We start from the raw sequence: 10,038 nt of genomic DNA on the forward strand, positions 1-10,038 counted from the left end.
GATGATGGTTTGGTAGATGTACGAAAGGGTGCTATTCTGGCTTTTAAAACTTCTTAGAACTTAGCTTACAGATAAAGTCCTTCAAGCATGAAAAGACATATGTCCAGAGACATTTGTTGCAGAAATGTTTGTAAAAGAAAAAGATTGGAAACATCTAAAATGTCTATCAACCAGAGCTGGTGGAAGGATGCATTCCTTCAATAGAATGCTAGAAAGGCACACAAAAGAATGAGGCAGATAGGTAGTGGTGTGGGAAAATGCCCCAGATCCAGGATCTCAACAGCATGGTTCCATTTGTATAAAATATACAAATATGAGGAATATATATGCACAGGAAGGGATGTGGGAAAGGAAGATGGGGTAATACTGTATGTGTAAAACTGAGACGATTTTGGTGAATATATAGAAGGAAGAACAGGGAGGAGGGAGAAAGTCTTGGAAGGATGTAACAAATGCTGCTAATCCATGAGTAGGAAGACGGAGCCATGGGTGGGAGGCAAAGAAAAGATTGTTTCTTTTGTAACCTATAAACCTTCTATACCGTTCATGTTTTTAAACAGTGTGTGTGTATAAGACTTATAATTTAAAACCCAGTTATTTAAAAAACAAGAGGAAAACAGAAGTATGTGACTAGTTATTAACATCCTTGGGGTCTGCAAAGAGGTCACAAAGAAACCAGGTGGGCTTATTTCTGCACTGATGCTCAGAAACTAAAGAGAAGTTGGCTCTTCGCAGAATTTATTTGGATACATACAAACTCAGGTTAATGACATGCTCAGAATAGACCAGGGATAGCAACACTGAGCAGATTCAAAATGGAGTTGGCCAAGCTGTTAGAGGAAAGATATTCCAAGCACAAATGTTGGGCAGATGGATGGCGCAAGATGCTTCCCAAAATGTTACTTTGTCTCAGAAGGATACAGGAAAATGTAATATGTAACATGAATTCTTAATTTTAAGGGACTTCTTTTATATTCCTTAAGGAAATACTCATTTCCAAATTCTTTCTCCTGGTTTAGTGAGTCAATACGTGAACCATTAGATAGTAGGCTATAAAATCAGGAAGTGATTGTTATAATTACAGATGGTTTTATTTGTGCCATGTGTTTTAAACCTCATGACAACCTGATAAGGTAGGGTTTTCAGCAAAAGGTAAAATGATATTCAAAAAAGTTCAGTTCCTTCTACAAGGTCATTTGGTGAGTATGTGGTGGAGTGTCCCCCCCCCCCCCCCCGCCAACCTCCTAACTGCTAAGGGATGTGCCTCTAAGCATTGTAGAGTGGGGAGGGACCTTCAGGCACCATATTAGTCAATGGGGAGTGGCCAAGGTGACCCTGGAACTGGGGCATCCACTCCCCGTGCAAACTTCCCACTAGACCTTGCATATATAGCAGGTGTCTCAGACAATGCTGAGCTAAATTAAGGTTCTTACACATACAATAGCCTAAATAGGACTCCAATAATGAGGTTCCTTTCTGAAGCTTGTGTTCATAAGCCTGAATATCCACTTGCTGATTTTTGTACTTTCTCCCTTCCTTTGAGTGCCATCTGTTAATTCCATAGTGTGTGGAAGGTGGGCCACTGTGACACCAGGTGTAACAGGTTAAGCCATAAAAATACATGCATGGAAGCGCAGGTTTACTGGTTACTTGGTTTTCTTTCTGATAAACTTTCATTCTGCTTAGGGACAAACTATTGTCCAGAGGGTGGCTCTTCTCTCCAAAGGAGGTCCCTTTAAGGCTGATTTATCATCACTTAGGACACTTGGGCCTCCCTTTTGCCCAGCTGAGTGAGAAGCAAAGCAATGTTCCCAACTGTCAAGAAAAATAAGTTTGCTGGCAGGAGTCGTGGATCCTCTATGCAGATGGAGGGACATATGTGTATTTACATTTATATATTTCTTAATCAATAAATTCCAGCAAAAATATGAAAACTCAAAAGCATGATTAGAATTTAAGGGGTTCTGGCCGGCGCCGTGGCTCAACAGGCTAATCCTCCGCCTTGCGGCGCCGGCACACCGGGTTCTAGTCCCGGTCAGGGCACCGATCCTGTCCCGGTTGCCCCTCTTCCAGGCCAGCTCTCTGCTGTGGCCAGGGAGTGCAGTGGAGGATGGCCCAAGTGCTTGGGCTCTGCACCCCATGGGAGACCAGGAGAAGCACCTGGCTCCTGCCATCGGAACAGCGCGGTGCGCCGGCCGCAGCGCGCTACCTTGGCGGCCATTGGAGGGTGAACCAACGGCAAAAAGGAAGACCTTTCTCTCTGTCTCTCTCTCACTGTCCACTCTGCCTGTCAAAAATTAAAAAAAAAAAAAAGAATTTAAGGGGTTCTAAGGAGTTTAATTCCTTAAAAGAAAATTAACACAACTGGTTTTTTAGCTGCAGACAATTTTAGGAAAAAACTAATAGTACTACTGAATGATCAAAATTTCCTAATTAAATCTGTAAATCTCCTTTTCCAAATTAGGTATTTCTAGGATTTTTTCCAAGATATGCATCTCTACAAACAGTAGAAAGGATATATGAAATCTTCCAACCATACTGGTCCCTGATTGCTTCTCCGACTGTCTCCCATCACCTGTCAAACAGGTTTAAATCCTCCTTCCTTTATTTTATTTTTTTAATTCAAGGCTTTTACTTAATGAATGCATTTTTCATAAGTACAACTTTAGGAATATAGTGGTTCTTTTCCCTATACCTGCCCTCCCACCTTAACTCCTGTCCCACCTCCTACTCCCATCCTCTTCTTCATTATGGTTCATTTTTAGTTTAACTTTATATACAGAGGACCAACTCTATGCTAAGTGCAGATTTCAACAATTTGCACCCCCATACACACACAACATATAAAGTACAGTTTGAGAACAAGTTTTGTAGTTAATTCTCATAGTACAACTCATTAAGGAAAGAGGTCCTACATGGGGACTAAGTGCACAGTGACTTCTGTTGTTTATTTATCAATTAACACTCTTATTTATGATATCAGTGATTACCCAAGGTTCTTGCCATGAGCTGCCAAGGCTATGGAAGCCTTTTGTGACCACAGACTCCATCAGTATTTGGACATGGCCATAAGCAAAGTGGAAGTTCTCTCCTCCCTTCAAAGAAAAGTACATCCTTCTTTGATGGCCCCTTCATTCCTCTGGGCTCTCATTCACAGAGATCCTTCATGTAGGATATTTTTTTGCCACAGAGTCTTGGCTTTCCATGCCTGAAATGCTCTCACAGACCTTTTTTTTTTTTTTTTTTTTTTTTGACAGGCAGAGTGGACAGTGAGAGAGAGAGACAGAGAGAAAGGTCTTCCTTTACCTCTGGTTCACTCCCCAATGGCTGCTGCGGCTGGCGCACCATGCTGATCTGAAGCCAGGAGCCAGGTGCTTCTCCTGGTCTCCCATGCGGGACTAGAACCGGTGTGCTGGCGCCGCAGGCAGAGGATTAGCCTATTGAGTGATGGCGCCGGCCTCTCATAGACCTTTCAGCCAGACTGGAAGCCTTAAGGATTGATTCTAGCCGGCGCCACGGCTCACTAGGCTAATCCTCCGCCTTGCGGCGCCGGCACATCGGGTTCTAGTCCCGGTTGGGGCACCGATCCTGTCCCGGTTGCCCCTCTTCCAGGCCAGCTCTCTGCTGTGGCCAGGGAGTGCAGTGGAGGATGGCCCAAGTGCTTGGGCCCTGTACCCCATGGGAGACCAGGATAGGTACCTGGCTCCTGCCATCGGATCAGTGCGGTGCGCCGGCCGCAGCGCGCTACCTCGGCGGCCATTGGAGGGTGAACCAATGGCAAAAGGAAGACCTTTCTCTCTGTCTCTCTCTCTCACTGTCCACTCTGCCTGTCAAAAAAAAAAAAAAAGATTGATTCTGAGGTCAGAGTGTTACTTACAGCGAATGTCATTCTAGGGGTCTACTGTGTGGACTGCTTCCCATGTTGGACATTCCTTCCTTTTTAATTCTATTATTATTACCAGGCACTTAATGTTATTTAAATGACCTCTTTTACACTTAATCCTATCTATATATTGACTTTAACACTTAATATGATCATTCTAACTATTAAGATGGCATTTTTACCACCAATTTTAATGGGATTGGAGTCCCATGACAAGTTTTTAAGCTGTACCCTTAGAAGTAAGTCCACATGACTGTATGCAGGGCTATACAGCTTTACAGTTATAAACTACCTCCTCCTTCTCTTATTCCCCCTCTTATTTTAACTGGGATCTATTTTCAATTGACTTAATATACATATAATTTAAGTTACTTAATTCAATATATAGTAAGAAGAGAAAACATTGTTGGGAATCTACAGGATACTATCAAACGACTCAACATATGGGTTCTAGGAGTTTCTGAAGGTGTGCAAAGAGAAAAAGGATTAGAAGGCCTTTTTAGTGAAATAATAGCAGAAAATTTCCCCAATTTGGAGAAATAAAGGGACATCCAAGTCTAATAGACATAACCAGAAAAGATCTTCACCATGACACATTGTAGTTGAGATCTCCACGGTAAAACATAAAGAGAAGATTCTAAAATGTGCACAAGAGAAATGTCAGATTTCTTTCAGAGGATCTCCAATTAGACTCACAGTAGACTTCTCATCAGAAACCCTTCAGGTTAGGAGAGAACTGAGAGTATATTCCAAGTCTTAAGAGAAAAAAACTGTCAACCCAGAATACTATACCCTGCAAAGCTATCATTTATGAATGAAGATGAAATAAAGACCTTCCATGACAAACAGAAACTGAAAGAATTTGTCACCACCCATCCAGCCCTGCAGAAGATGCTTAAGGATGTGCTGCACAGAGAAACATAGAAACATGGTCATCACTACAGAAGAAGGTAAAGAAAGGAAAACTCCCAGTAAAAGTACAAAGGAAATCCAAAGTAAAAATAGCAATATTTATGAGAAAATGGCAGGGCAAAGTCGTTACTTACGAATAATCACCTTGAATGTAAATGGCCTTAACTCTCCAGTTAAAAGACACAGACTGGCTGAGTGGATTAAAAAACAAAACCACCTATTTGCTGCCTACAAGAGACACATCTCACCAACAAAGATGCATGCAGACTGAAAGTGAAAGGATGGAAAAAGATATTCCATGCTAACAGAAACCAAAAAAGAGCTGCAGTAGCCATCCTAATATCAGACAAAATAGACTTTAACACAAAAACTGTTAAAAGAGACAAAGAAGGACACTATGTAATGATTAAGGGATCAATTCAATAGGAACCTGTGACTATTATAAATGTATATGCACCTAATTACAGGACACCTGGCTATTTAAAAGAAATGTTAAGGGATTAAAAGGGACATAGACTCAAATACAATAGTAATGAGGGATTTCAATACCCCACTTTCAGGAATGGACAGATCAACCAAACAGAAAATCAGCAAGGAAACAGAGTTAACCCCCATTATAGACCAAATGGACCTAACAGATATCCACAGAACTTTTCATCCTACAGTTCCAGAATACATATTCTTCTCACTTGTGCATGGAACTTTCTCTAGGATTGACCACATACTGGGCCATAAAACTAGTCTCAGCAAATTCAAAAATATCAAAATCACACTCTACATCTTCTTAGACCACAATGCAATTAAGCTAGAAATCAGCAACTCAGGGATCTCTAAAATATATGCAAACACATGGAGAGTGAACAACCTGCTCCTAAATGAACAGTGGGTCACAGAAGAAATCAAGAGAGAAATAAAAAAAAATTTCTGGAAACAAATGAAGATGACAATATAATATATCAAACGTTTGGGATACAGTAAAAGCAGCGTTAAGAGGAAAGTTTATAGCAATTGATGCCTACATCAAGAAATTGGAAAGCCACCAAATAAATGAGCTATCAATGCCTCTCAAGGATCTAGAAAAATAACAGCAAACCAAACCCAAAACTAGTAGGAGAAAAGAAATACTTAAAATTAGAGAAGAAATCAACAAAATTGCAACCAAAAAATACAAAAGATCAGCAAAATGAAGAGCTAGTTTCTTGAAAAAAATAAACAAACTTGACACACTACTGGCTCAACTAACAAAAAAAAATAGGAGAGCGAGAAGACCCAAAATGATAAAATTAGAGATGAAAAAGGAAATGTAACAGCAGGAACTGCAAAATAAAAAGAATCATCAGAAATTACTACAAAGAGCTGTATGGCAACAAACTGGGAAACCTAGAAGAAATGGATAGATTCCCGGACACATACAACCTACCTAAATTGAGCCATTAAGACACAGAAAACCTAAACAGACCCATTACCAAGATGGCAATTGAATCAGTAATAAAGATCCTGCCAACAAAGAAAAGCTCAGGACCTGATGGCTTTACTGCTAAATTGTACCAGACATTTAAAGAAGAACTAACTCCAATTCTTCTCAAGTTATTCAAAACAATTGAAAGGGAGGGAATCCTTCCAAATTCTTTCTATGAAGCCAGCATCACCTTAATTCCTAAACCTGGAAAAGATGCAACAGAGAAAGGGAACTACAGACCAATTTCCCTGATGAACACAGATGCAAAAATCCTCAACAAAATTCTGGCCAGTCGTATGCAAGACGACATCAGAAAGCTCATCCACCCACACCAAGTGGGATTTATCCCTGTATGCAGGGATGGTTCAACATTCACAAATCAATATGATACATCACATTAACAAACTGCAGAAGAAAAACCATATGATTATCTCAATAGATGCAGAGAAGCATTTGATAAAATACTATACCTTTTCATGATGAAAACTCTAAGCAAATTGGGTATAGAAGGAACATTCCTTAACACAATCAAGGCAATTTATGACAAACCCATGGCAAGCATCCTATTGAATGGGGAAAAGTTGGAAGCATTTCCACTGAGATCTGGAACCAGACAAGGATACCCACTGTCATCATTGCTATTCAATATAGTTCTGGAAGTTATAGCCAGAGCCATTAGACAAGAAAAAGAAAACAAAGGGATTCAAATTGTGAAGGAAGAAGTCAAACTATCCCTATTTGCAGACGACATGATTCTATATATAGGAGATCCAGAAGACTCCACTAAGAGACTATTGGAACTAAAAGAAGAGTTTGGTAAAGTAGCAGGATATAAAGTCAATACACAAAAATCAACAGCCTTTGTATACAGAGACAATGCCACAGCTGAAAAAGAAGTTCTAAGATCAATCCCATTCACAATAGCTACAAAAAAAATCAAATACCTTGGAACAAATTTAAACCAAGGATGTTAAAGATCTCTATGGTAAGAATTACAAAACATTAAATAAAGAAATAAAAGGTACAAAAAAATGGAAAAATCTTCCATGTTCATGGATTGGAAGACTGAATATCATCAAAATGTCCATTCTTCTGAAAGCAATTTACAGATTCAATGTGATATCAATCAAAATACCAAAGACATTCTTCTCAGATATAGAGAAAATGATGCTGAAATTAGTATGGAAACACAGGAGACCTCGAATCGCTAAAGCAACCTTAGACAACAAAAACAAAGCCGGAGGCAACACAATACCAGATTTCAGGACATACTACAAGGCAGTTATAATCAAAACAGCCTGGTACTGGTACCAAAACAGATGGATAGGCCAGTGAAACAGAATAGAAATGCCAGAAATCAATCCAAGCATCTACAACCAACTTATATTTGACCAAGGAGCTAAAATCAATCCTGGAGCCAGGACAGTCTCTTCAACAAATGGTGCTGGGAAAACTGGATTTCCACATGCAGGAGTATGAAGCAGGACCCCTACCTTACAGCTTATATGAAAATCCATTCAAAATGAATTAAAGAACTCAATCTATGACCTGATACCATCAAATTACTAGAGAACATTGGGGTAACCCTGTAAGACACTAGTACAGGCAAACAGTTCTTGGAAAAGACCCCAGAGGCACAGGCAATCAAAGCCGAAATCAACAAATGGGATTACATCAAATTGAGAAACTTTTGTACTGCAAAAGAAACACTCAGGAAAGTGAAGAGGCAACTGTCAGAATGGGAGAAAATATTTGCAAATTATGCAACTGATAAAGGATTAATAACCAGAATATATAAAGAGACCAAGAAACTCCACAACAACAAAATAAACAACCCAGTTAATAAATGGGACTTAAACAGACATTTTTCAAAAGAGGAAATCCAAATGGCCATCAGACATATGAAAAAAATGCTCAGGATCACTAGCCATCAGGGAAATGCAAATCAAACCACAATGAGGTTTCACCTCACCCATTAGAATGGCTTTCATACAGAAATCAGCAAACAACAAATGCTGGTGAGGATGTGGGGAAAAAGGTACCTTAATCCACTGTTGGTAGGAATGTAAACTGGTAAAACCACTATGGAAATCAGTTTGGAGATACCTCAGAAAATCTGAATATACCTACCATATGACCCAGCCATCCCATTCCTGGGAATTTACCCAAGGGAAAGGAAATCAGCAAATACAAGAGTTATCTGCACTCCCATGTTTATTGCAGCTCAACTCACATTAGCTAAAACATGGAATCAATCTAAATGCCCGTCAACTGAAGACTAAAGAAATTGTGGGATATTTGGGCCAGCGCCGCGGCTCACTTGGCTAATCCTCCACCTGCGGCACCGGCAACCCGGGTTCTAGTTCCGGTTGCTCCTCTTCCAGTCCAGCTCTCTGTTATGGCCCGGGAAGGCAGTGGAGGATGGCCCAAGTGCTTGGGCCCTGCACCTGCATGGGAGACCAGGAGGAAGCACCTGGCTCCTGGCTTCAGATTGGCGCAGTGTGCCAGCCATAGCGGCCATTTGGGGGGTGAACCAGTGGAAGGAAGACCTTTCTCTCTGTCTCTCTCTCTCTCACTGTCTAACTCTGCCTATCCAAAAAAAAAATTTTTTTTTGGGATATGTACTGTATGGAATACTACACAGTGGTAAAAAAAAAAAGAAATCCAGTCATTTGCAACAAATGGATGAATATGGAAAACATCATACTTAGTGAAATAAGCCAGTCCCAAAGGGACAAATACCATATGTTCTCCCTGATCTGCAATAACTAATAGAGGAAATCTGTAGAAGTGAAATTGACACTTTGAGAAGCAATGACTTGAGTAGCCCTTGTCTTGACTGTCAAGGAATATATATATTTTTTAAATTAATGGAGAATGGGACTGGGAATGGGAGAGGGAGGAGGAGGTGGGGTGGGTGTAGGGGAATGATGGGAAGAATCACTATATTCTATATTCCTAAAGTTGTACTTATGAAATTTGTATTCATTTAAATACAAGGTTTCTTTGGGGAAAAAAAGTTTTCCTAAAAGTGATCTCCTCCAGCTTTCTTATAACTTCAGGAGTTAGACATGCAACTCAGTTCTGTCAGCTGAGTAGCAGAAATTGGGTGAGGCTTCAGGAAAGCTATTTTTTATTGCTTTTTTGATAAAAAGGTACAAAGTCAGCTGTTGTGTTTTTATCCTTTGACTTTCTTTCCTTCTCCCTGTCTGGAACAGAAATATGACTCTAGAGGTGACGTTGTCATAGCAGGTGCTGTTGGTGCTTTGCCCTTAACCCCCTGACTCTGCCCATTCCTACACTGACCACAGGCTGACCAATGAGAGCTCCTATGACTCTCTCTTCCTGAGGACTTTTCCTGGCTAGAGTTATGCTTCACCTGTCTATAGCAGGCTTCAAGTATCAAGGTTAGTGACCCTGAGAGTAGCTCTTAATTAATGACAGATGACAGTTGGATGGATAACTATTCCAGCATTTCAGTTTTTACGTAGGACAACTGAGGCATGGGCTACACACAATGATGGCAGAGATCACTTCCTGAGATCCCTAGCTGGAGTAAACACCAGCAATAACCCATTGATGAATACATCTGGTATTAGCTTTTCTCAACTTCCATACCTTTCTGGGAATATTTTCCAAATAAGCTACTTGCACTTGAATCCTTGTCTCACGAACATCTAGGAAACCCAACTTAAGACATCTGTTACCATGATGATGAAAGCTGCATGCTAAGGATGGAGAGAGGTCTAGGAGTCAGTTTTTTTGTACCCTTGAACCATCCTTA

The sequence above is a fragment of the Lepus europaeus genome, chromosome 4 (genome assembly GCF_033115175.1).
Source record: "Lepus europaeus isolate LE1 chromosome 4, mLepTim1.pri, whole genome shotgun sequence".
NCBI classification, from domain to species: Eukaryota; Metazoa; Chordata; class Mammalia; order Lagomorpha; family Leporidae; genus Lepus; species Lepus europaeus.